Consider the following 24,666-nt stretch of genomic DNA (forward strand, 5'->3'; position numbering starts at 1 on the left):
TGGGAGGAAACCCACACAGACACGGGGAGAACGTGCTTACTCCACGCAGGGAGGACCCGGGAAGCAAGTTAGCAGCACTACCACCGTGCCACCGTGCCGCCCTAAAACAGATATGACGCACACAAAACACATAATACACGTAAAGTCCAGGAAATCGTCCAGCGAGTGAGTATTGATAATGAACTTGAACCAGTTAGAAACTGTCCAGCGGTAACTGAGATATGGAAGAACTCAATCGTTTGCTCCTTTCCCGAAATAAAAAGAAGCAGCCTCACCATACGGTCCACGGCGTGTCCTGTCACTACTGAACCCCGGGGTTTTGTGAGAATGGCGAGATCATTACAGGTCCGGCATTGAGAGCAGCAAGCTGTGGAGAGGTGCATGACGACCCACATCGGCGTTTCTCATTTTTCTGTGATGCGTTTTGGTGTTATGTTCTGGTTTTTCTCCTCTTACCCTTCTATATTCCTTCTTTCTCTCCCTCCTTTTGTTTAAATAATAAATAACCTGGATGGACTTGATGGATGGACAAGCAAATTACCTTGAGGGGTCACAGTCCTGCAGCGTTCTCCATTCACCCTTTGTTTCCAGGGGGACAACATTTCCACAGACGCAGAAACGGGACAATGCTAGGACTCAGCACAATACATTTAAGAGGACGCTAATCATGTAGCACCGCTACATCAGAAGTGTACCTCACAAGTCATGCTTGGTCACCGGGTTCAGTATTAGAGGAGGCCGAAAGACAGGATAGAGTTTCGTTATTTGTATGGTTATTGGCTGTGCTTCATTGAAAAAATGAAAAGTGTCTGGTGAAGCCAAAATCCATTATTTGAACCTGCGACTGTGTTTGCACATTATTGGGTCTGGGGGCTTGGCGGTGCCCTCTACTGGTCACACCTATTTAATGATGAAAAGTAGGGAAAAAAAAATAACTGGTGCAACACAGCATCCCGGCAAAGTGGATGGGAAGATCTGTTTGTAATCTTCTCGGCGTCCATGTGATCACAGTCCAGACCGTGACCTGGGTGGGCCGGAAGTGCCATCAGGGTTCACCCAAACGGTCCTCCTCCACTCTTAAGGGAAGCAATTCAGATGTAATTAACGACTGTGCTTCCCCCTTAGCCTTTCCTGTTTCCCTCTGCGCTAAGCCAGGAAGACGCTCCCCGCGGCTTGTGTGTGTGTGTGTGACACTGCTAAGTCAGCGTGACTCAAAATATTACTCCGACTTGACCTCTCGGAGTGTGCAAATTCTAGTTTAGCTCGATGACTTCCGGTTTCAATGCTCAACTGCCAATTTCTGAGAACGTCTTGAAGGTTCGGACTTCTAAAAGACCCCACCAGAGACCATTCCACGCTTCTGTTTGTCTTCCATCCTGCTGATCCATCCAAGGTCACAATCTCCTTCGAAAGAGGGCATATCACAAAAACAAAGACGAGCACTTGAGGTCCACAAATAAATCTGAGGTCTCAAAGTGTCCTGTCTGCAGCTACGCAAGCTGAAAAAACAGCCCTGGATGTGACGCCTTCCACTTTTCTCAGGCACGTTAGCACATATTTGAAATATTTACGTCATTTTCTGTTTTGATTGTATGAAATACATGCAGTAAAGGGAAGCTTTTGACTGACGTGTGAACATAATTTCTAATCGACATAAATAAGGAAGGAATATGAAGAACCTTGTGAGAACCGAATGAGTCAATGACAGTCTTCAGGTTATGTAGAATTTAACAGTAATGAAATACAATTCAGGTCGAAAGGAAAGGAAAACAACCTGATTGATAGATAGATAGATAGATAGATAGATAGATAGATAGATAGATAGATAGATAGATAGATAGATAGATAGATAGATAGATAGATAGATAGATAGATACCAGACTCTAGATAGATAGATAGATAGATAGATAGATAGATAGATAGATAGATAGATAGATAGATAGATACCAGACTCTAGATAGATAGATAGATAGATAGATAGATAGATAGATAGATAGATAGATAGATAGATAGATAGATAGATAGATAGATAGATACCAGACTCTAGATAGATAGATAGATAGATAGATAGATAGATAGATAGATAGTGTGATCTATGGCCGGCTTCTCATCCTGGCCAATACCCCCAGGCCACCAGGTGGCGCTCTCCCTGCAGCATGGTGGTGTCCCGAATACCAGCAGGGAATAATGGACGATGGAGTTTTCCTTTACAGCCCTGCTGGATACCACAGTGGCCAACAGAGGACGCTGCAGGGAGGCCCAGAGAATTGTATGTGCCCTATAACCCAGAAGTATGTCTTAGGCAAATCGACAGGGGAAATGATGTACTTCCGGGATGAAGAAGAGGAATTTTTATCTGACCCAGAAGTGCTAGGAAGTCACATGGACTGCGGGTTCGGAAGCACTTCCGGATCAAGGACTATAAAAGGATGATAGGTAATGCCAGACGTTGAGCTGAGCTGGGTGGAAGGGTGGCAACGTGCCTGGGAGTGGTGGAGTGTTATTGATTATTGTATTGTGGATTTGTTTATGAGTATTGTGGAGAGGAGGGTGCTTTGTGCACTATATTTATTTAATAAAGTCAACATTTAGATTTTTACCTGGTGTCTTACGTATTGTCCGAGGGTTCAAGGGGACAACAGCGCCCTCAATCTGTCACAATAGATAGATAGATAGATAGATAGATAGATACCCTAAGTGTATATATATAACAATGGACGGCCCTGTTGGGAAGCCTGGGAGAGCAAGAAAACCAAGAAAAGGGCAAGCCATTCCCGAGGACGTGAAAGGACAGCCACCCTGGACTACATTGGGGCTACGAGCATGGGGCTGTAAAGCTCAAGCCTGTTGGGTTATGTGGCCACCACCAGGGGGCGCTGGGATAATTCCAGAGCCATGGTCTGCAGCGCTTCCGCCACACCTGGAAGTGCTGCCGGAACTTAATTCAGGAACACCTAGGGTATTTCCGGGTGAGGTATAAAAAGGGGCCGCCTTACTTCACTTGGGAAGCCAGAGTCAGGTGGAAGAGGATGGAGCTTGCAGGAGAGGAGTGCAGGGGGTGAAGAAAAGAAAGACATAAAAAGCTGAATCGATTTTTCACTAAATCTTGCGTATGTGTTTCTCTTGGTCCAATTTAAAATATAGGCCATATGGTGAGGAGAGGGGCTGTAACGGAGGGGGCAACCAAAAATCAGTGCCAATATGAAGATTCCAATTTTCATCAGGCAGCTAGAGAGTGCTAGTAGCTGATAGGAAGACAACATTTTCTGAGCTAAGCTGGATAAACATTTTATTGTCTCACTGCTGTTATGCTTTTGTCTTAGAAGATGTCTTTTTGTTCCACTGTGTTTAGCCTTTGGCTACGTTTTTCCCTGTTTACTTTCACTTGTTCCTTTTCCCGAGGAACACCTCGATCCAAAAGGGATGTACAATGTAGCCTCACTCATAAGGAGTAATGTTCCTTTCTTCGGACCCCTCAAAAAAAATCCTTAAAAACTCCAAAACACCCTTTCCAGTAAATTTCTTGGTTAAAAAATTCTAATACGAAAGAAATGTTCAGCATCAGTTTTGTAAAACTCTACGAGAAAATAAATGTGTCTGTCTTGTTCACCATGATATATTATTTTGTGATGTTACATTATTTGCAGGTTTAGAAAACAGATGGATATAAGGCCAGATTAAGACCTCACAGGTACTTCAGCTAATTAAGCTATATGACTGCAAAGACTCTTTAAAGAACTATTAAAGTCAGAACAAAACAAAACAAAAAAAAAAAAATCTGTGAATTTCCTTAAAAACAAAGGTGCTGAAAAACAGAATAATACTGGCCAGGAGGTGGCGCTAGTGTCACTGGGGTAGTTCAGAAGACTCAGTTCACCTAACAGCATGTCTTGAAACGACAGCAGGAAACTGGAGTCTCAGAGTGGCATGCTGGGAAATGAAACCAGAGCTTGTGTGTGTGTGTGTGTGTGTGTGTGTGTGTGTGAATATGTAGAGCAATGTAACGCAGCACTGCAGACAGCAGACTGAGGTCAGTTTTTCTTGTGTAACATCTTTTAAATGAGACTTCATTCTTTTATCTCCTTGCCTTACTTTCTCAATTAAGTCAATGATGATATAATCCAGTGACCTAAAATGAACACTTTTATTTCTTTGTTAGTTTTCATAAAATCTCCACTTTGTCTCCCTTCTTGCTTTTTTTTTTTATTTTAAAAATAGAAATGCGATTCTGAATGGTATGAAAGGCACTACTGTATAGTACATATAAAAAATGCCAAAATCATATCATGGTCTTCATGCTTTTTATTTTATTTATTTTTATGGAAGAAGCCATTATACTGGGATTTGCTCTTCCTCTTTGATAAAGGTATGACAAAATACAATTGATGGCTTTCATTTTTTTCTTTTGTTTCAGGCCTCTCAAACAATAAGACCATACGAGACCAGCCTTTCACACACACTGCCAGATTTCAAGAGCACCGTTAGCTATTTTCAGGTTTTTTTTTTTGTGTGTGTTTGATTTTAATTGTTTTTTGTTTCTTCCAACATTAACCAATTAAATAAGATCTTTCTTTCTTTCTTTCTTTTTTTAAATGATCTCATTGTTGCTTTCGTACTAAAGGATATTTCTAGCATTTTTCCCTTCTCCCTCGAGCTCAGTGGTGCCTAGAGCTCGTGCTTTGTCTCGGATTTGTGATTTCCATAATCTTGGCAGAAAAAGAACAGGCCGGCTGGGAGAAGATGGTGGTTGGAACATATGAGGCAACTACTACTAAAGTGAAAAGGGTGGATATCAGAATGTGTGAAAGGGCGTTATGAACATTGGGTATAGGAGAGGAAAAAAACACAGATAGATAGATAGATAGATAGATAGATAGATAGATAGATAGATAGATAGATAGATAGATAGATAGATAGATAGATAGATAGATAGATAGATAGATAGATAGATAGATAGATAGATAGATAGATAGATAGAACTATTTGGCCCTGAGGATTCTTACATAGGGAATCTGAGCAAATTATATTTCCTAAAGGCCAAAGTATAAAGACTGATAGAGAATGCATGTGATCTCTCAATTTCTCTCAGAAGATATGGCACACCATGATTCTGTGATGGATATAACCATAAGAGATGGGAACACTTCAGAAACCCGTTCTCAATAATCACAGTTTGATAAGACCATTTGAAATTAAGTACAATTTAATGTCAAAGTAACAACAGACCTCTGCAAAGTGGTCTCATTTGTTAACAAAATGAAACATCTAATAATTGATCACATAAATACATTAAGTATTGACCTCCACTCAAGTCGATATTTAGTAGATGCACCGTTAGCAGCCATGATAGCCTTGAGTCTGCGTGCTCAGGTCTCTCTCTCTCTCTGACAGCTTTGTGTATCTTCACACTGCCATTTTTTCCTCATTCTTTTATGTAAAATGCCTTATGCTTCATCAAGATGTACACTGATCATTAGATAGATAGATAGATAGATAGATAGATAGATAGATAGATAGATAGATAGATAGATAGATAGATAGATAGATAGATAGATAGATAGATAGATAGATAGATAGATAGATAGATGTGAATTTTAGCCTAGTAGGCAGGATATCAAAGATAGATAGATAGATTTTAATTTTAGTATAGTCGGCATATTCCCTATTATAATCCTTATTATATTCCCTATTATAACCCAGCTGTTCCCGCCCCTTGCCCCACCTTTTGATGCTTATTGGTCATTTGTTTGCAGTTAGTTTTAGCACCATTAAAACATAGCCTTGAATGAAAATGTAATATGCACATGGAGAAGTCACTTAAGTGAAATGCAACACATCTGCTTTCCTTTAAGTTATGACATGCAATCTATGGACTGTCACAGCTGGATGGAGGTGGTACCCAGCTGGTGACGCCTGAGAAGACAGGAGGAGGGCTGGTGCCTCCTCCAGACCTCAAGGTGGCGACCGCCCTGGAGGCCTTGGGTAAAGAGCTGGGAAGCTCGACCCTGTAGGGACCCGGGGTTACCGCCAGGGGGACCCCAATACCTGGAAGACCCTAGACCTCAGCATTTCCGCCACACCAGGAAGTGCTGGGGGGAAGAAAAAATAGGGACACCCGGAGTGCTTCTGGAGTGACAGCCGATACTTCCACCACACTGGTGCATGGCTTTGGGAGATTGCCGGAAACACACCTGGAGCACATCCGGGTTCTTATTTAAAGGGGCCGCCTCCCTCATCAATGACAGGAGTCGGGTGGAAGAGTGACTAGGTCTGGAGAAGGCAGGAGGCGGTCTGAAGAAAAGAGAGAGAGAGAGAGAGAGAGAGAGAAGAGAAGAAGAAAAAGTAGGCATTGGATTGGCCTGGACTGAGGGGTATTGGGGATTGGTGAGCAGAACTGTAGAGAAAAATGAAAAATAAACTTGTGTTTGTGGGTGACATGAACGTGTCTGCCTGTGTGTGTCCGGGGCAATGTTCACAGGACGTATAATTAAATGCAGTACGCATGTGTATTGCCTTTTTAAACTGATAATAAAATTGTGTGCTGTAGTTAAGAACAATCACTTATTTAGTTGATATGATAGACATTTTCATATAGGATTAGATAGATAGATAGATAGATAGATAGATAGATAGATAGATAGATAGATAGATAGATAGATAGATAGATAGATAGATAGATAGATAGATAGATAGATAGATGCAGCGGTCACTAATGGGCTTTTACCAGACTGACAGATAATAATTACATATTTCTTCATTAATTAATTATGTAATTATGTATTATGACTGTGGTGGGTTGGCACCCTGCCCAGGATTGGTTCCTGCCTTGTGCCCTGTGTTGGCTGGGATTGGCTCCAGCAGACCCCTGTGACCCTGTATTCGGATTCAGCGGGTTGGAAAATGGATGGATGGATGTATTATGAGCAATATAACTTCTGACTTTGAAAATTTGCAGAAGTTATTTAAAAACCAACCAAAAAATGCTAACTGCACACATCTGTATTTTCTCTTTCAAATTTTACAACGCTCAGCTCCTGTAATCTTTCCTGTGGTGTTTTGATTTTATTTCTCTTACTTTTCAGCCGAACCCTAAGCCTTTTGCTCTCTTAGCCCCGTCGAGTGTTTATTAGGCCACTGCTTCCTTCTCCACTACTTTTGAAATCCAATAAACCTTTTCAGCTGTCATCTTTAATGCTCTTTTCAGTCTCATTCACTTGTCTTAGTTCTTCACTTCATCAGAATTTGCTCTGAAATTGAAGTTGGAATTCTCTTCTGTCTTCTCCCCAGGATTTCTGATTCTTCTACAATATTCCTGCTCCCTATGAGAATGAATGGTGGGTTTGAGTTTACCACGGAGTCTTCGTAGGAAGCCGGATATCAAACACAGCACCTAATACTCTGAATGTGGCTTCATTAAATTTGGGGTAAATAGTGGCTGGAGAAGATGTAGGCAGCTTCGGGCAGAATGAAGAAGCCAATTCTGGATGCAGTCCTGCAATGTGTGCTGCTCTCATACCACTCATACTTTTATCATGTCTCCTCTTTAGTCATCATTAGTTAGGAATACTGTTGCCGTGAGCTTGTGGTGACACAAGAGGAAAAGAAAGAAGAGAACGAGTGAAGGAAGGGGGCCTCCTCCTCCTTCTTCTCCTATTTTCAAAAAGGTGGCAATTTGCATCGCTTGGCACATACCCATTGTGACACAGTTACCACTGAGAGGAAATGGAGCACACATCCGCACGAGCATCGGTTAGCACAACTGCAAGCTAGATAGTGCAGGCAACCTCTGCAGCATGAAAATGAGTGCAAACCTGTCAACCCATCTGTTCTTATTCCATCCCAGAAGATCTGACCATAAAGCAAGAACCAGCTCTGAGTGGGGTGTCAGAAACCCTTTGTGAATAAATGAACGTAGCAACCAGCTTGAGAAAGATCTCAGTATAGCATCTTTACCACAAGATTGCTTGCCTCTCATCGCACAAAACCACACACTGCTTCCCCCTTGATAGCGTCAAGGTAATAATTTGGGGGTCACTCGTAAAGTGAAGATCGGGTTGAAGCAATAAGGGTGGGAGGAATAAGCACCCTGTAAAGTCCCGATTGCGTAGAAGCAATAATTTGGGGTTACAAATGAAGTTGTGATTGCATCGATCCAATAAAGGGGGCTGGATAAGTACCCTGTGAAGACCCAATTTCAGTAATGTTAGGTTCCCACGTAAAGTCATGGTAGTGTCGAAGTGTAGTAGGTTCATTTTGGAAAGACTAGGCGATGGACATTTTCCATAACTGCAATAATAAAATGTCGAGGGAAGGGTAGGGGGGCAGAGGATTAAGGGGAAAACTAAAATCAGCTTCTGGTAAAATCCTGAGAGGTTGATATGACACCGTTTCAAAATTTGGGTTTTTTGGTACTTACCCCATACCGGTATACTGTACAACATTAGTATGCACTGCTGCCAGGACAAGCACGGGACCAACCAAAAGTACAGGTTACAAACTAGAAGGATGTTAAATTAAAATGGACAGACAAAGGGGACATATGGTGGGACATGCTTTCTACAATAACTACATAAACCCCACTGCAGTGACCTTCTCCATCTCTATGCTCCTGTTTGCTAGCTGAGGGTCTCTGATTCTGGCACTCTATGGGTAACAGGGCTTTCAGCTCTATAGTGCCCAGACCTCCCGAAATGAATTCCATCAGCAGACTCCATTCATTCTTTTATAAAGACAACTGCAAACTCATCTGTTCATAAAGAACCTGACATTCTTCCTACCTCCTCCTTCAGTCTTCCTCTCTGTCTGGATGCTGGGTGTTATGTCATATTATATGCTAGGCTTTTCTTGGAGTATTGAACTTTTTCTCATTTAACTCTGGTTTGTCTTTTATTCTATTTAATGCTTTGTGTATCCCATATCTATCTGTTTCAGTGTTCTATTCCCAGAAACATTTGTATCCAATGCTACATATGATGGCTTGCTGTTTCTTTCTGATACTCAGTGAAGCGCCTTGAGCATGGAAAAGGAACTATAGAAATAAAATGTATTATTATTATTGTCAGCATAAAAATATAGACCACTAATCTTTGAAGCAATTAAAATGATAGAATCTCCAGCCAGCCATTGACTTTATCGGAAGCCATTATGAGTGTACAGGGCTGTTGTTTTAAGTTGGAGGGACACCACTAACTTGTGACAAATAAGATAAAACCAGCATATAGTGGTGAAACAGCACAAACTTTAAAAATCAATTAAAAAAAGAATTTAAAAATATGTACTAATGTGTATTGAGAAGAATTTATATTGATAGCTATCGTATCGGAGGGCCTCTTGATATTTACATGCACACATACTTTATTCCTCTAAAGCAATGTTTTAGTCCTGGAGACCGAATGGAATGGCACATTTTCAGTAAAGCCCTGTGCCAAGTCTTCATCCATAGGCATCTGAGTGTTGTCACCTGGTCCTTTGGCTAGTTAAGGTGCAAAGAGGCCTGTCACTGGAGGTCTGAACCCAGAACTTCTCGACTCAGTCCAGCTAGTCTGTGACTCACTCTGAGTCCTGTAGCTGGATAGGCCACATAGCCGCCTGTCAATGGAGGTCTGCATCCAGACCCTCCTCGACTCAGTCCAAGTAGTCTGTGACTCACTCTGAGTCCTGTAGCTGGATAGGCCACATAGCGGCCTGCCACCGGAGGTCTGCATCCAGACCCTCCTCTACTCAGTCCAACTAGTCTGTGACTCAATCTGAGTCCTGTGGTTGGATCAGCCACATAGGGGCCTGCCACCGGAGGTCTGCAGCCACACCCTCCTCGACTCAGTCCAACTAGTCTGTGACTCACTCTGACAAACTCAGACATGGTTGATTTGGCCTTAAGTCACAGGGATTGGGCTTGTGTGCACGAGACCTGACAATCAACAAGTAACATCCAAAAGTGCAATGCATATAAGGCTTAGATGAGAGGAATAAGGAATGTATGTTTTTAAACTTTGCAAGAAGAGAAGCTTGTTGTCTTATGTTTGATGCTTCATCATATAATAGGACTGCGGCTGAACTTGCTGTACCTGTAAGCCCGTTGTGCGGGTGTGCTGGAAAGTTCTCAAGCAGTCATCTAAGAATAGAAGGAATGTGACTGCGGCTGAACTCGCCATACCTGTAAACAGTTCATGTGTCAGGCAAGTACAGTCATATGAAAAAGTTTGGGAACCCCTCTCAGCCTGCATAATAATTGACTCTCCTTTCAACAAAAAAGATAACAGTGGTACGTCTTTCATTTCCTAGGATCATCTGGGGTGTTTTCTGAACAAAGATTTTTAGTGAAGCAGTATTTAGTTGTATGAAATTAAATCAAATGTGAAAAACTGGCTGTGCACAAATGTGGGTCCCCTTGTCATTTTGCTGATTTGAATGCCTGTCACTGCTCAATGCTGATGACTTGCAACACCAAATTGGTTGGATGAGCTCGTTAAGCCTTGAACATCATAGACAGGAGTGTCCAATCATGAGAAAAAGTATTTAAGGTGGTCAATTACAAGTTGTGCTTCCTTCCCTTTGACTCTCCTCTGAAGAGTGACAGACAGCATGGGATCCTCAAAGCAACTCTTAAGAGATGTGAAAACAAAGATTGTTCAGTCTCATGGTTTAGGGGAAGGCTACAAAAAGCCATCTCAGAGGTTTAAACTGTCAGTTTCAACTGTAAGGAATGGAATCAGAAAATGGAAGGCCACAGGCACAGTTGCTGTTAAACCCAGCAGGTCAGGCAGGCCAAGAAAAATACAGGAGTGGCATATGAAGAGTCAGGATTGTGAGAATGGTTACAGACGACCCACAGATCACCTCCAAAGACCTGCCAGAACATCTCGCTGCAGATGGTGTATCTGTACATCGTTCTACAATTCAGCGCAATTTGCACAAAAAACATCTGTATGGCAGGGTGATGAGAAAGAAGCCCTTTCTGCACTCACGTCACAAACAGAGTCACTTGTTGTATGAAAATGTTCATTTAGACAAGCCAGATTCATTTTGGAACAAAGTGCTTTGGACTGATGAGAAAAAAATGGAGTTATTTGGTCAGAACAAAAAGCACTTTGCATGGCAGAAGAAGAACACTGCATTCCAAGGAAAACACCTGCTACCTACTGTCACATTTGGTGGAGGTCCCATCATGCTGTGGGGCTGTGTGGCTAGTTCAGGGACTGGGGCCCTTGTTAAAGTCGCGGGTCGGATGAATTCAACTCAATATCAACAAAGGATAGTGTTCAAGCATCATTCACAAAGTTGAAGTTACGCAGGGGTTGGATATTCCAACAAGACAATGACCCAAAACACAAAGGCATTCATGCAGAGGGAGAAGTACAATGTTCTGGAATGGCCGTCACAGGCCCCTGACTTGAATATCATTAGAAAATCTATGGGATGATTTGAAGCAGGCTGTCCATCAAATTGAACTGAACTGCAGAGATTTTGTATGGAAGAATGGGGTCAGAAAATACCTCCATCCAGAATCCAGACACTCATCAAAGGCTATAGGAGGACAGCGTCTACAAGTTCAAAGGAGCAAAAGGAGGCTCAACTAACTACTGATGTCATATCTCTGTTGGGGTGCCCACATTTACGCACCTGTCTAATTTTGTTATGATGCATATTTTCTGTTAATCCAATAAACTTATTGTCACTGCTGAAATACTCCTGTTTCCATAAGGCATGTCGTATATTAAAAGGAAGTTGCTACATTGAAAGCTCAACCAATGAGAAACAAAAGTCCAAAGAATTAAGCGGGGTTCCCAAACTTTTTCATATGACTGTATAATATTGGCAGTCAGCACTCCTGCGCTTGCCATACTTTGGGAACTGTGCTATAAAGTTGTCATTCCAGTCACTTAACTTAATCCACCCTGCGATTTCTTGCCATCTAATATCACATCCTCAGGCGGCGTGATCAGAAACTGCAGTCATCAAGTTTGACATCCCTTCCAAATACAAGTCGTGTAATACCACATCAGCTTTACTCTGTAGCACTTAACACTTTAAACAAGGGGTTATTATTTATTAAACATTGTTTATATATTCAATTATTATGTAACATTGTTTATTAAACAATCAAGCTCAGATGACGTCACTTTGCTGGTGTTGCCATCCGACGGCAATGTCCCCATAGTTGGCCATCGGCATGATACCAAGAAGTTTTACGAGGTTACAACACGCACTTCTTCCTCTTTGCCGTTGTTGTTCCTGCAACTTTTGGTGCACCTCCTTGAAAGGACGTGCTTCTACGCGGGCTGACGATTCAAACCTGTGAGCAGATGTGAGTGTGCATGAAGGTGCGCTGTTAGGCCATTTAGGGTGGGTTTACTCTGTGCATCAACTACGTAACCACCAAAAAAGAAAAAAATCATGATCAAACATGGCACTGCCAGGCCTTCACATTCATTCATAATTGCTTATGTATTCCACTTTTAGCAGTAGAAGCTTTTGACGGAACACCAAGCAGGAATGAGCAAGTCAAGTCAAGATGGGGAGCATGCACTGGTACAGTACGATGACGCACCCACCACGCGATAAAACAGCTTGGGATCCCAGATGGCAACCCCCCCGGCAGACACGCGGTCCAGTCCCACTTTCTGGAAATGATCCCATATCTGCCGCAGCCAGGTGTTATGTAGGCGACCCCTTGGCCTGGTCCAGCCACTCAGGTCCCCAACAATGAAGATCTTACGAGCCGGATCACCCTCGGGTAAACGCATCACATGGCCGTAGTGCCGTAACTGACGCTCCCTCACAATGCAGGTCATGTGCCTCATTCAGGACTCCATGAGCATCACAAAGTCAAACCAACAGTAGCCAAGGATTTTCTGGAGAGACACAGTACCAAAGGAGTCCAGTCTTCGTCTCAGGTCACTGGATAGCATACATGTCTCACCACCATATAGCAAGACAGGAAGCCCCAGGACTCTAAAGACTTGGCCCTTTGTGCTTTAGTACAGATATGGGGGGCGCCACACACACCTTTCCAGTGACCTCATGACCCTCCATGCTATCCCAATCCAACTACTGACTTCATAGGAAGAGTCACCAGAGACATAAATGTCACTGCCAAGGTAATGAGCCCTCCATGGCAAACACAGATGGCCACTAAAGGTCTAACTATTGTATACGAATGTAAACTAGAAAATCCAATGAAAACTACACACACACACAAACACTGTAATCAGCTTGGGATTTGAGATTTGAGCTCAGCTGTGAGGCAGCAGTGGTAGCCATTATAGCTTTGTGCTGCCCAGCGCGCCTGCCATTTTTCCAGCAACATTACCCTTCGTAACAAGTAAACAAGTGCTTCACTTTGCATGCAAAACACTATGGCAGATTGGCATGGCCAAACAAGCAAATGCTTAAGTTTGCATGCCTGTTACACTCATGACTGTCGTGAGGCCAGAATGAGACAGAAGTGGATCAAGATGGTCTCCACCACACACCAAGGATTCCTCAAGTGATGCATTCATCAGCTGTACACACAACTGACAATGTCTGGTGAGGTTCAAATTGTGCATCGGTGTGAAGATGTCCGAGCAAAGCTGTAGATTATCTTGCAGTGTGAGAGTATAGCTGAATGAAGGAAGGTAGATTGTGACAGCAATCACAGGCAGTACCCTCTGGGCCCCAGCAGGACTATAAATCCCATGGATCCCTATGGGTGTCCACACTATAGAGCCTTGCCAGAGGAGCACTGCCTTCTGGGTAAGGAACTGCTCTCCACAGACAGTCTGCCTCCATCCATTCATTAATCTTCCACACAGACTGGAATACAAATCAAGGCCTCTGCATCCATCCATTATGGCCCCCCAGGAATCGACAGGGTGTCAGTCCATCCCTTACTTAGGGTCTGATTTACATTAAAACAACTTACTTACTTAATTACTCAAAAGAAGACGCAAAAAGACACGTAACTGAGCTGCTGAGAAACTGGATGGACTTAAGTCGGTGCGTGTGATGCGACAACGGTGGAGTGAATTGGATCAGTTTCATTTTCGTTTATTGCTAACAGGCATGAGCTCCAAATTGCTACGAATAGGACTATGACGGCATTGTTATTAATCCTGCTGTAGACAAAAGCCCGTTCCTTTGTCTCCTCGTGCTAAAGTTATTTTATTTTTCTTGTGTAAACCCTTGGGGTGTTGACATTCTGGGTGTGGATTAGTGGCCGCAACCGCTTTGGATATCTCGTTGCTTCTCCACATTTTTGGCATAAATGGGACTCGCCTACCTTTCCGATCAAGAGAGAACTCTGGGTCGTGGGCACCTTCTTTGTGAAGCCCAAGCGACGATGCTCGTCTCACAAAGGCGCTTTGTAAAACAGATGTAGTGCCTGACGGGTTGTTTCAGGTTTGAGTAACAAGCATCTCCTTTTAGCCTCGGGCTTCTTTAATTATCGTCTGATGTTAGTCGAGGTGCGCTGCCACGTCAGTCCTCACAAACTATTAAACAAATGTGACTCTTCGAGTTTATGATTGCTTTTCGCGTCGGGCTGCAGTCTTGAACACAATAAACGCACATTTGCTCCCCTCGTCACTCTGCTGATCAGTGCAATTTTCCGATTTCGCTGAATTTTACCCACCCGTGCAATTTGTTTTTATTTAAAAAAAAAAAAGTGTGAAATTATACCCTCAGAGCTTGGCTGCAATCACTAATGCATCACACACACCAGCCTAGTCCCCACGGTCACATGCAGCTCCATTCTGTCACATCGCTGTCCACTGGGGATATACCATCCTGGTCTAATTCTCACCTCAACGGGGATTACCGCAATCCGTCTCCGCTCATCCTGCACTTGACATCTTACTAAAAGTCCATCTGCCCCTCTCGTCGATTACTTGTTTTTGCCAGCTGCACATGCCCGGGACACTTTTGCCTCATCTAGGGCACACCCCTCTAGCCGAAAGGTACACACTACACACACACACGAGAACAAGCAGCCCAGGTTAGGGAAATGCTCATTGCTAGATACGGGACAAGCTGTTTATGTCCCCAGCACGGTAACCGATAGGTAAACGTGCCTCACAGAAGTCCCTTAAGTGCATTATGTTATTGCATTCTCTCCTTTACTCAACCCTCTGACGGGGCGCGTTCACTGGCAGCGATCGGCGCGAAAATCTGCGTTCATACCCATTGAAGTTAAAGGCTCTTTACCTTGTGCGCAGTCGGCCCGGTTCTTCGTTTTTATTCTTCCTGTCTTTACTTCCTGGGCTCGTTCCGCTCTTTCTTTTCTTCAAACTATAAAGCCTTTGCCCTCGAGAATCCGTTATGCTACTTGCGCAACTGCGATCGCCCCGTGTTCTCGTTTGATCGCACGACGCATGCCCTGGGTGGTTTCTCTTGCGGCGCCTTTGCTCTTTTGAATCGCCAAAATGACAGGTCCCATACGATATCCGGGTCGCCGATCTCAGCTTCTCTCCCTCTCTCTCTCTCTTTTGGCTCCGTCCCTTTACGTGAAGCAAAGCCTACAAGAGCCGCCAGCTGACGGAGCGTCGTCTCCCCGCTGTGGACAGTAATGAGACAGCAGCTTCACACCGCACCTGAAGATTGGAAAAGGGTTTAAAGTTAGCATGAGACAAAGCTTGACATTGTTACATCAGATGCAACATTTCAGCAAATGAAAAATATTTTAATGGTTTTATAAATAATTATGTTTAATTTATATACCGCCTTTTAATGGTTTAAAGCGGTTCACGGAAACAACAACAATAATAATAATAATAATAATAATAATAATAATAATAATAATAATAATAATAATAATAATAATAATGTAGACATATCTGATGTATTATAATGTTACTTATAACTAAGTTTTTCCCACCACACTTTCTGTAGAGTCATGCATGATAACTGAATCGTGGGTGCTGTCGGGAGGTCTTGTTAATTGTTATAAATGCCTCAGCATGTTCCTGTAACTCTAGAAAGTGTTTCTATTAAAAAGTGCAGTTAAAACTTCTCCCTTCCTCTGAACAAATTTCTACAATAATAATAATAATAATAATAATAATAATAATAATAATAATAATAATAATAATAATATATAACACCTTTCCCACTACTCAAAGCACTTCAGTGAGTAGGGAGCTACTCCAGCCTCCACCAATGAGCAGCATCCACCTGGATGATGCGACGGCAGCCATTTTGCTCCTGTACGTTCACCACGTATTAACTGTTAGGTGGTGAACTGGTGAGAGAGCGATAGCCAATTAGAGATCGGGGATGATTAATGGGCTAGAATGGTTAGGCTGTGGTTGGCAATTTAACCAGGACATCAGGATATACCCTACTGTTTACGAAGGATGCCCAGAGATCTTTAATGACCAGAGACAGAGTCAAGTTGGGGAGCATACACTGGTACAGCGCGTTGCCGCACCCACTACACGATGAAACAACTCGGGACCCCGGTTGCCAATTCCCCAGGCAGACACGCGGTTCAGTCCCACCCTCCAGAAATGACCCTTTATCTGTCACAGCCAGGTGTTACATGGGCGACCCCTTGGCCTGGTCTAGCCACTCAGGTCCCCAACAATGAGGATCTTATGAGCCGGATAACCGTCGGGGAAATGCGCCATATGGCAGTAGTGCCGTAACCGACGTTCCCTCACAATGCAGGTCATGTGCCTCATTCGGGAGTCCATGAGCAACACAAAGTCAAACCAATACTAATCCAAGGATTTTCCAAAGACACACAGTACTGAAGGAGTCCAGTCTTCGTTTCAGGTCACTGGATAGCATCCATGTCTCACAACCATACAGCAAGACAGGAAGCACCAAGACTCTTAAGACTTGAACCTTCGTCCTTTTGCATAGATATCGGGAGTGCCACACACCCCTTTCCAGCGACCTCATGACCCCCCATGCTCTCCCAATCCGTCTACTGACGTCATAGGAAGAGTCACCAGAGACATGAATGTCACTGCCGAGGTAAGTAAACCTCTCGATGAGGTTGATGCTCTCTCCGCAGACAGACACACTGCTCATGGCCGTGTCCAAGAGGTCATTAAAGGCCTGGCTCTTAGTTTTTATCAGGACGCTCACAAGCCCAGACACTCAGACTCCTCACTCATTCTCTCAAGAGCCCCAATCAGAGCCTCCATTGTCTCTGTGAAGATCACAGCATCGTCAGAAAAGTAAAGATCTGTGAATCTTTCTTCACCAACAGATGCCCCACAGCCTCTGGACCCCATGACCTTGTGCAACACCCAATCCATACAAGCATTGAACAGAGAATTGAGAAGAAGTGAGATGTGGCAGAGATGAGAATGTGGTGATGGATGTTTTTTGGAGTTGTAAAAAGGCAAGAATAATAAATGGGACCATCAGGGGTACAACAGAAGTGGAAGAGACAGCTAAGAAGGTACAGGAAAGTAAGCTAAAATGATACAGACCTGTGATGAGGAGAGACAATGATGAAGATGTGGGCAAAGGAGTGAATGCAATGGAGGCCAAAGTGGAGGTAGATGGACAAAGTAAAAAAAAGATTGGATGGAAAAAGGGCTTGACTGGCAAGGAGGTGCAGGACCGACATGTTTGGAGAAGGCTGGTCAAGCACATCGACCCCACACAGAAGAGGGAAAAGATGAAGAGGAAGAGCCTTCCAACTGTGGACTCTTCAATCTATCACTACTGCAACATTAAGTTCTCTGTGCTGGTAACGACGCATGTCGTATCTGGGCTTGCTGGTTCAAATCCCATTACTGCCAGAAGGGATTCCTACTCCGTTAGACCCTTGAGCACGGCCTTTAACGTGAAAATCGCTCCGAGGGGCTCTGTACAATGGCTGACCCTATGCTTTGACCTCCATCCCAACCCCCAAAGATAATGTGAAAAGACAGTTTTTCCTTCAAGGACTAATAAAGAAAATAAAAAAAAAAAAACGATGGCTTTAATTCCATGCCAGCAGTCCATCCCGTGATGCACTCACTCACATGGGAGGTTTGTTGTCAGTAACTGACTTCACAAGCTTGCTATTGTGTGGGAAACAAACAAAAAAAAAAAAACACACGAGGATAACATGCAGTCTGTAAGTCGGCTGTAAGCGGGTCAGGCAGCAAAGGTAACCACTGTGGCCCCCCTGCACCCCCTTATTCATCTGAAAGAATTTCAGCACAAGATGGAGGAGAGTTGGGTGAGGGTGTGTAGAAGATAAAAAGTGGCAAAATCAAAAGTTTGCTCAATATTGAAAAGAAAATCATAAACAGATATAAAGTCGTATTGAGCAATTTGAATGTCAGGTCAACGGGCTCAGTCCATCCAGGCCAGAGTCGGAGGGGTGCTGGAGCCCACCCGGGCTAGAATAGGGGGTAAGGCAGGAACAAACTCTGGACAGGAGGCCACTCCATTGCATGGCAACCACACACTCACACCCACATCGAACCACACAAACACACACACACCAACCCCCCTACACACTACGCACACATATAAACACCACCCCACACACACATGCACCCACACCCACTCACACACACACACCCACACAAACATACATAAACACACCCACCCACACCCGCCTATCCACATATCCACACACACATGGATACACACACCCACCTACCCACACAGACATGCATAAACACACACCCACACACGTGCACGCACACACACACACACACACACCCACGTACACATATAAGCACACCTCCACACACACATGCACCCAGTCCAACACCCGCCTACCCACACAGACATGGATACACACACACACACACACACACACACTCCTACACTAAGGCCCATATAGTGTCACCAATTTAACTAACGTGCAGGACTTTGGAAGGTGGGACAAGACTGGAAGACGCGGACCTTTGCATAGAAACGTTTCTGAGACGTGTGAAGAATCGATTGATGCGGTGAATGAGCAACATGACAGCTGAACTCAAGGTGATTCTGCTTCTTGCTCTGAGTGATGGAAAATGGACTGAGCTTAAGGGGAACTATGTGGAACAAGCTTGAATGCCATGTTGAAGTGACCAATAAACGAGCTTTTATTTTGGGAAAACATTTCTGCCTTGAAAAGCGAAGGACGTTTTCAATGCCCCCCTTGTATTAATCAATTCATCCTTTCTTCTGGTGAAACGCTTCATAAAAATGCAGCATGCCATGATGGCCCGGGATGGGGCACCATTTTACAGCAGATTAAACTCACACAGACACCGGCACCGACTCATGCGGGCCACTTTTGGCTCACCTATGAACCTAACATCCATGTTAGACAACACCAGAGTGCTTTAAAAATCAAATAACTAGAGAAACTGTTCACACACGTGTTATATAACATGTGACTTTTTTAATAGGATACACCAGCCTACCTATGCCCTCTGTCCATATTTTTAATATCATTTAGTTCAAATGTAGGGTCATGTGGAGGATAAGCCTACCCAAGTAGCATTTGGGACAAGCCAGGAAATGACCGTTGGCGGAGCACCACTAGTCCTCATTCAGGCCAGTTTGGTCCAGTTTTGCACCAACCCACCCCTAACAAGAGTTGTCTAGGCTGCCCATTTTTTTTTTTTGTTTTTCTTGCATTTAGGACACTTGGTTTGCATTATTGCCTGATCATTCATATGTGTATTTTTTAAAGTTCTCTCTGTCTCTTTGTAGATTTCCTTCAGAGCATAAAGACATGCATGTTATGTTGACTGGCCACTCTACACTGGCCCTGCGTGAATTGTGAGTCAGTATGCCCTGTCATGGACTGGTGCCATGTCAAGTGTTGCTCCCTGCTTTGCACACATTGGAGCCCAGATCGGCTCCAGCTCCTTGCAACCCTGAACTTGAGGCACGTGTTACCAAAAAAAATAAATGTGTGAATGGATGGCCATCATTTTAGGCTATCCCAGATTTCACAAAACTGACATGCACAAAAGTGCACAATGGGGGGCAAGTGTTGCCACCTTACCACTCCACTCACCACTTCTACGTGTGTCAAGTTTGCACATCCTCCTCATGTCTGCATGCATTTCCCTCAACCCAAACACCCGAGTGTTAGGTTAACTGGTAACTCTAAGCCAAGTCGTGGTGGGTGTGTGAATGTGCCATACCCCAGGGTGGCATCTTGCCCAGACGTTGCTGCTGCCTTGCACCCAGTGTTGCAGGAATGGGCACCAGCTTACCTCAACTCCGAACTGGAGAAGAAAATGGGTGGCTCTGCTTGAACAGGCAAAAGGAAAAGATGTAGCAGTGTATTCTGTGAAATATTTTCAGTCAAATATAAGAGCAACACCCTTAGAATTTCACATTCATATTGGAAACCATTTAAGAAAATCGTGAAATTGGCGCTCTTAGGAAGGATGGCACGCTGAAAGCTGAATTTTTTTCAGCACCACCCTAACATAATTATATATGCTTTTAATGGCTAATTATCTTCACACAAATTAGTGACGGAGGATAACAATTAAACATCATGAAACATAAGCACGAGTAACGTTGTATTACAGCTACATTTTATTTTATAACTCAGTGCCCATATTGCTAGTGGGTGGACCAGACGTCCCGGTATGACGACGATAGTCCCGATTGCAGTCTATGAGTCCCCGCTTAGGCTAACCAGACGCTTTTCTGTACAATTTCGTTTTTATGTATCGCGTCCCGTTTAATAAAATGCTCTGAAACATGAAGGGGACCGAGTACTTCGAATTTTTATACATTTTAGGGGTATCACCCCCGTCTTCGGGTCTTCAGTTTTATCCCGTTTTGGAACCATGACAGTCTGGTCAGTGTTTGAGACTTTGAAAATCTGGTCATCCTATACTTGCTGGCGCTCGAATTAAACATTCTATTACTAAATAGTTAAAAATCAGAAACTATTTCTTACGCTTGTTATCACCTGAATATTTAAAATAAACATTTTGTATTTATTTGAATGCTATTGAGCAGTAAGCTAAGCAAAAGCAACGATATAAAAAGTCACTACTATTTATAATGTATTCAAAAAACGTTTACGGGCTGGGGCTCCGTAACTTTGCGAGTCGCGACCCTAAACTAAATTAAGTTGGTCTGAGATTACAATGTTATTTTTTAAAATCTTTTAAAAAGACACCAGACCATTCAATTGGTCAACCAGTACTTAAATGAAGGGGCGCACTGGTGTACTACGATTGGGTAACTGTGTTTCCGGAGGCACGTCACTGATTGGCGGATACAACTGCCAACCTCCCATTTCCTGAGCCTATTGGCCGACATCTTGCATTTTTGGAGTCCCCCCTTTGCTTCATGACTAGTACTAAAAGAATGAGTGTGGAGGTAATAATAACAAGACGGAAAGCTATATATAAGCGTGCTTACGTCACCTCGTACCGTTATACAGGAAATACTGCACTTTTGTTCTGTGACTAGGAACCTGTCAGTCAGTCTTTAAAACGTTATGGAGAAAAACGCCTGAAACCCTCTCGTTTACTTCTTAAGCGCTAGCCCACTTTTGGAATATAATTATCTCATTTATTTCTTTCAAATTCGATAGACCCGCCTCCCGCTTTTCAAAGTTGTTGCTATTCAAAGAGTCCGCAAGGACACGCCTCCTCACGTTTGCGATTGGCCTTTTTTTGCATAAAACCCACCTCCTGTGGTCTCTTGACAAACCGCAGATGAAAGCGATCGCTTCTGCCTGGTCACGTAAAACGTGTGTTTTAGCTCCCACAACTAGAACCTGATGCTTGCAGGTTCTCTGAATTACTAAGGCAGACTTGTGTCGGGGCTGACAGTCGTCAAATTGGTGGGCGGGTCATGTAGGTCCCATTCAGTGACGTGAATGTTACGTATATTTGCGCATGCGTGCAATACTAAGTGCCGCACACGTCACTCTCATTGTTTATTTACATCTGAATCATTAGGTTCCGATTAATGGACCGATTTGTCATTTATTGAATAAAATAGATGTCTTAAGGTAAAGAGACTGGGCCATGTGAAGTATAGTGTGGTGTTGGAATAAAGCGATTGTCTTAATTGTAAACCGAAATCGGAACGATGATAAATGTAACGTAATGGAAGTGAAAGGGATGCAAATTTAACTACTGTAATTAAAATTAAATGAAAAATATAATGTGTTGTCTACTTTTAATACTAGTCAGCCCTTAATTATTTTAAATTGGTAATTGTGATTCTGTGACGAAGCATTCAACCAAAGAGTTGTAGATGCAAACAACTTACTTAAAAGATCCCGTATTGTTGGCGCTGCAGCAAACCGATTTCTAGGGGTAAGTTTTTATTTGCAGTTGAGAAAAAGACTGTTGAGAATTGCAATCATTTGTCAGTTAATTTACAAATGAGGTGAAGGTAAAATGCATACAAAGGATATATGAATAATGCGCTGAAATCTTGGAATGATGGACTGGAGACTTTAAAGCTCTGTTAACGTATTTAGCGGACGTTTTAAATACACACGTTTAAATGTCATTTCTTTATTTTTTAATTTATTTTTAACTCATCGTTTTAATGTATTGATTGTTTTTATAAATGTATATTTTGGATTTCTGTGTTTCGTTTCTCTGCAATGGGTTGGCGCCCTGCCCGGAGTTTGGTTCCTGCCTTGCGCCCTGTGCTGGCTGGGATTGGCTCCAGCAGACCCCCGTGACCCTGTAGTTAGGATATAGCGGGTTGGAAAATGGATGGATGTTTCGTTTCTTTTGAAATTGTTATAGTCGGTTATATTGCACTTGAGGGTTTTCCTTAAATAAAGATTTGAAAATGAAACGTGAGTAACACAAAATAGTGTAAAGATGAAATAGAAATAATGCAAAACTATAGCGTTAAGAATACACAGAAATAATGCTAAAATACATGCTAAAGAATAAATCGGATTCAGAAAGTACTGAGAGCTTCTGTTTTTTTTTTTTTCACATTTTGCTATATTGTATATTTGTGGCAAAATCCTCATAATAAGCAACACTTAATACACCAGAATAGCTAAATGAAAACAGGATGTCAGACGTTTTTGACAATGTATTAAAAATTAATTAAAAAGTGAAATATCATATTAATACAAGTTTGCAGAGCCTTGGTCTTCATAAATTTTAAATGGAAAAAGTTTGGAATAACCACGACTCTTCCTAGATCTGGAAACTCGACCCCACTGATCAATCATGGGAGAACGGCCTTAATAAGATAACGTAATCAAAAATCCCGATGGTCACTCTGGCTGTGTGGAGATGGGAGAAACTTCCAGAAGGAAACCCACCACTTTAATGTCCCACTTATCTGAGCTTTGTGACTAAATGGTCAGACAGAAACCTCTCCTCGGTTAAAGCCACGTTGGAAGGTCGCTTGGAGTTTGTAAAAAAAAAAATCAACTAAAAGACTCACAGAAACGGTGTGACAAAAAAACGATTAGAGTCAGGTTTGGATCAGTCCAACCTGACTGAGATGGAGGGGACCTTCGAGAGAAGAATGGAAGAGCATCCCCAAATCCAGGTGTGCAAAACCAAAGAAGATTCCAGGCTAGAATCGCTGGCTCCCTCTCTATGGATTGTTCCTGCCTTGCCTCCGATGCGTGCTGGCCTAGACTCAGCTTCCCAATGATCCGACCCTGGATAAGCAAGTTAGGAAATGAATGGATTGATGGGCTTTACATCTTAAGACCCCAGGAAGGCTCCTACCCTTCGTGACCCTGAATTAGTTTACTAATTATATTTTTCACACCGTTCAGGATCTCGCTTCATTGTACTCTGAAGCGCTACCAAGATTGTGCAATAACTTAGTCTGACCACACGATGTCACTGTTTCTCCGCATTTCATAGTTTACCGGGCGCATAAACTGTACGGGTCTGCAGTCACATACATCAGGAGTGTCCAACTCTGGGCCTGGTGGGCCGCAGTCGCTGCAGGTTTTCATTCCAACCCTTTTCCTAATTAGTGACCAGTTTTCACTGCTAATTAACACCTTTTCCCTTCCCTATTTTTAAGGATTCAGCCCTCTGAATTGATTCCTTTCTTCATTAAATGTCAGTTAAATAGAAATGAGACAACAGATGACCAGCTAAACTGGGGCTTCAAACTCCAGCCAGTTTCTTAATGAGAAGTTGATTATTCTTGCTGTTATTTAAACCCGCAATTTAAAATCATGGCTTGTCGCTGCTCTCATTCTGCCATGGCAGGCATTTCCAAAAGTGTTGACTTTTCTGTTTTATTCTAAGAACACCATCAAATGTTTTGGTGACCTGAGAGATCAGTCTTACCGAGACATTCACCATTCTTTATTTTCAGATATTGTGTGACGGGCACTGGTGAGCTGCTCATATGGCGGCTCGTTTTGTGTCACATTGTTGTTTGGCTGCTAATTAAGGAAAAAGAGAGAGCTAAGGCTCCTGAGTCAAGTTAATTAAAATGAAGGCAAAAGAAGTTAATTAGCAGCAAAAATTGCAAGACGATGGTTAGAGTGAAAAACTGAAGCCACCATGGCCCCTCCAGGACAGGATTTCGACACTCGTGAATAGGTAGATAGACAGATAATTTTAGTATAGTAGGCAGGATAACATTGTATGATAGATAGATAGATAGATAGATAGATAGATAGATAGATAGATAGATAGATAAATAGATGGATAGATAGACAGAACATTTTAGTATAGTAGGCAGGATAACATTGTATGATAGATAGATAGATAGATAGATAGATAGATAGATAGATAGATAGATAGA

The 24,666-nt window shown here is 42.8% G+C and overlaps 1 protein-coding gene across 1 annotated transcript in view; it reads right to left on the bottom strand.

Moving 5' to 3' along the window:
* Positions 1 to 21,634, bottom strand: part of si:dkey-92f12.2 (SUN domain-containing protein 2) — a 100,224-nt gene extending 78,590 nt beyond the window's left edge. Inside the window, exons 1-2 of the mRNA XM_039765292.1 lie at positions 21,591 to 21,634; positions 15,184 to 15,569 (exon numbers count right to left, since the gene is read on the bottom strand). The gene's annotated coding sequence lies outside the window, so the exon portion shown is untranslated. The remainder of the gene's footprint in view (positions 1 to 15,183; positions 15,570 to 21,590) is intronic.
* Between the last annotated feature and the right edge of the window lie 3,032 nt (positions 21,635 to 24,666).

Source organism: Polypterus senegalus, chromosome 10, assembly GCF_016835505.1.
Source record: "Polypterus senegalus isolate Bchr_013 chromosome 10, ASM1683550v1, whole genome shotgun sequence".
Classification (NCBI taxonomy): domain Eukaryota; kingdom Metazoa; phylum Chordata; class Cladistia; order Polypteriformes; family Polypteridae; genus Polypterus; species Polypterus senegalus.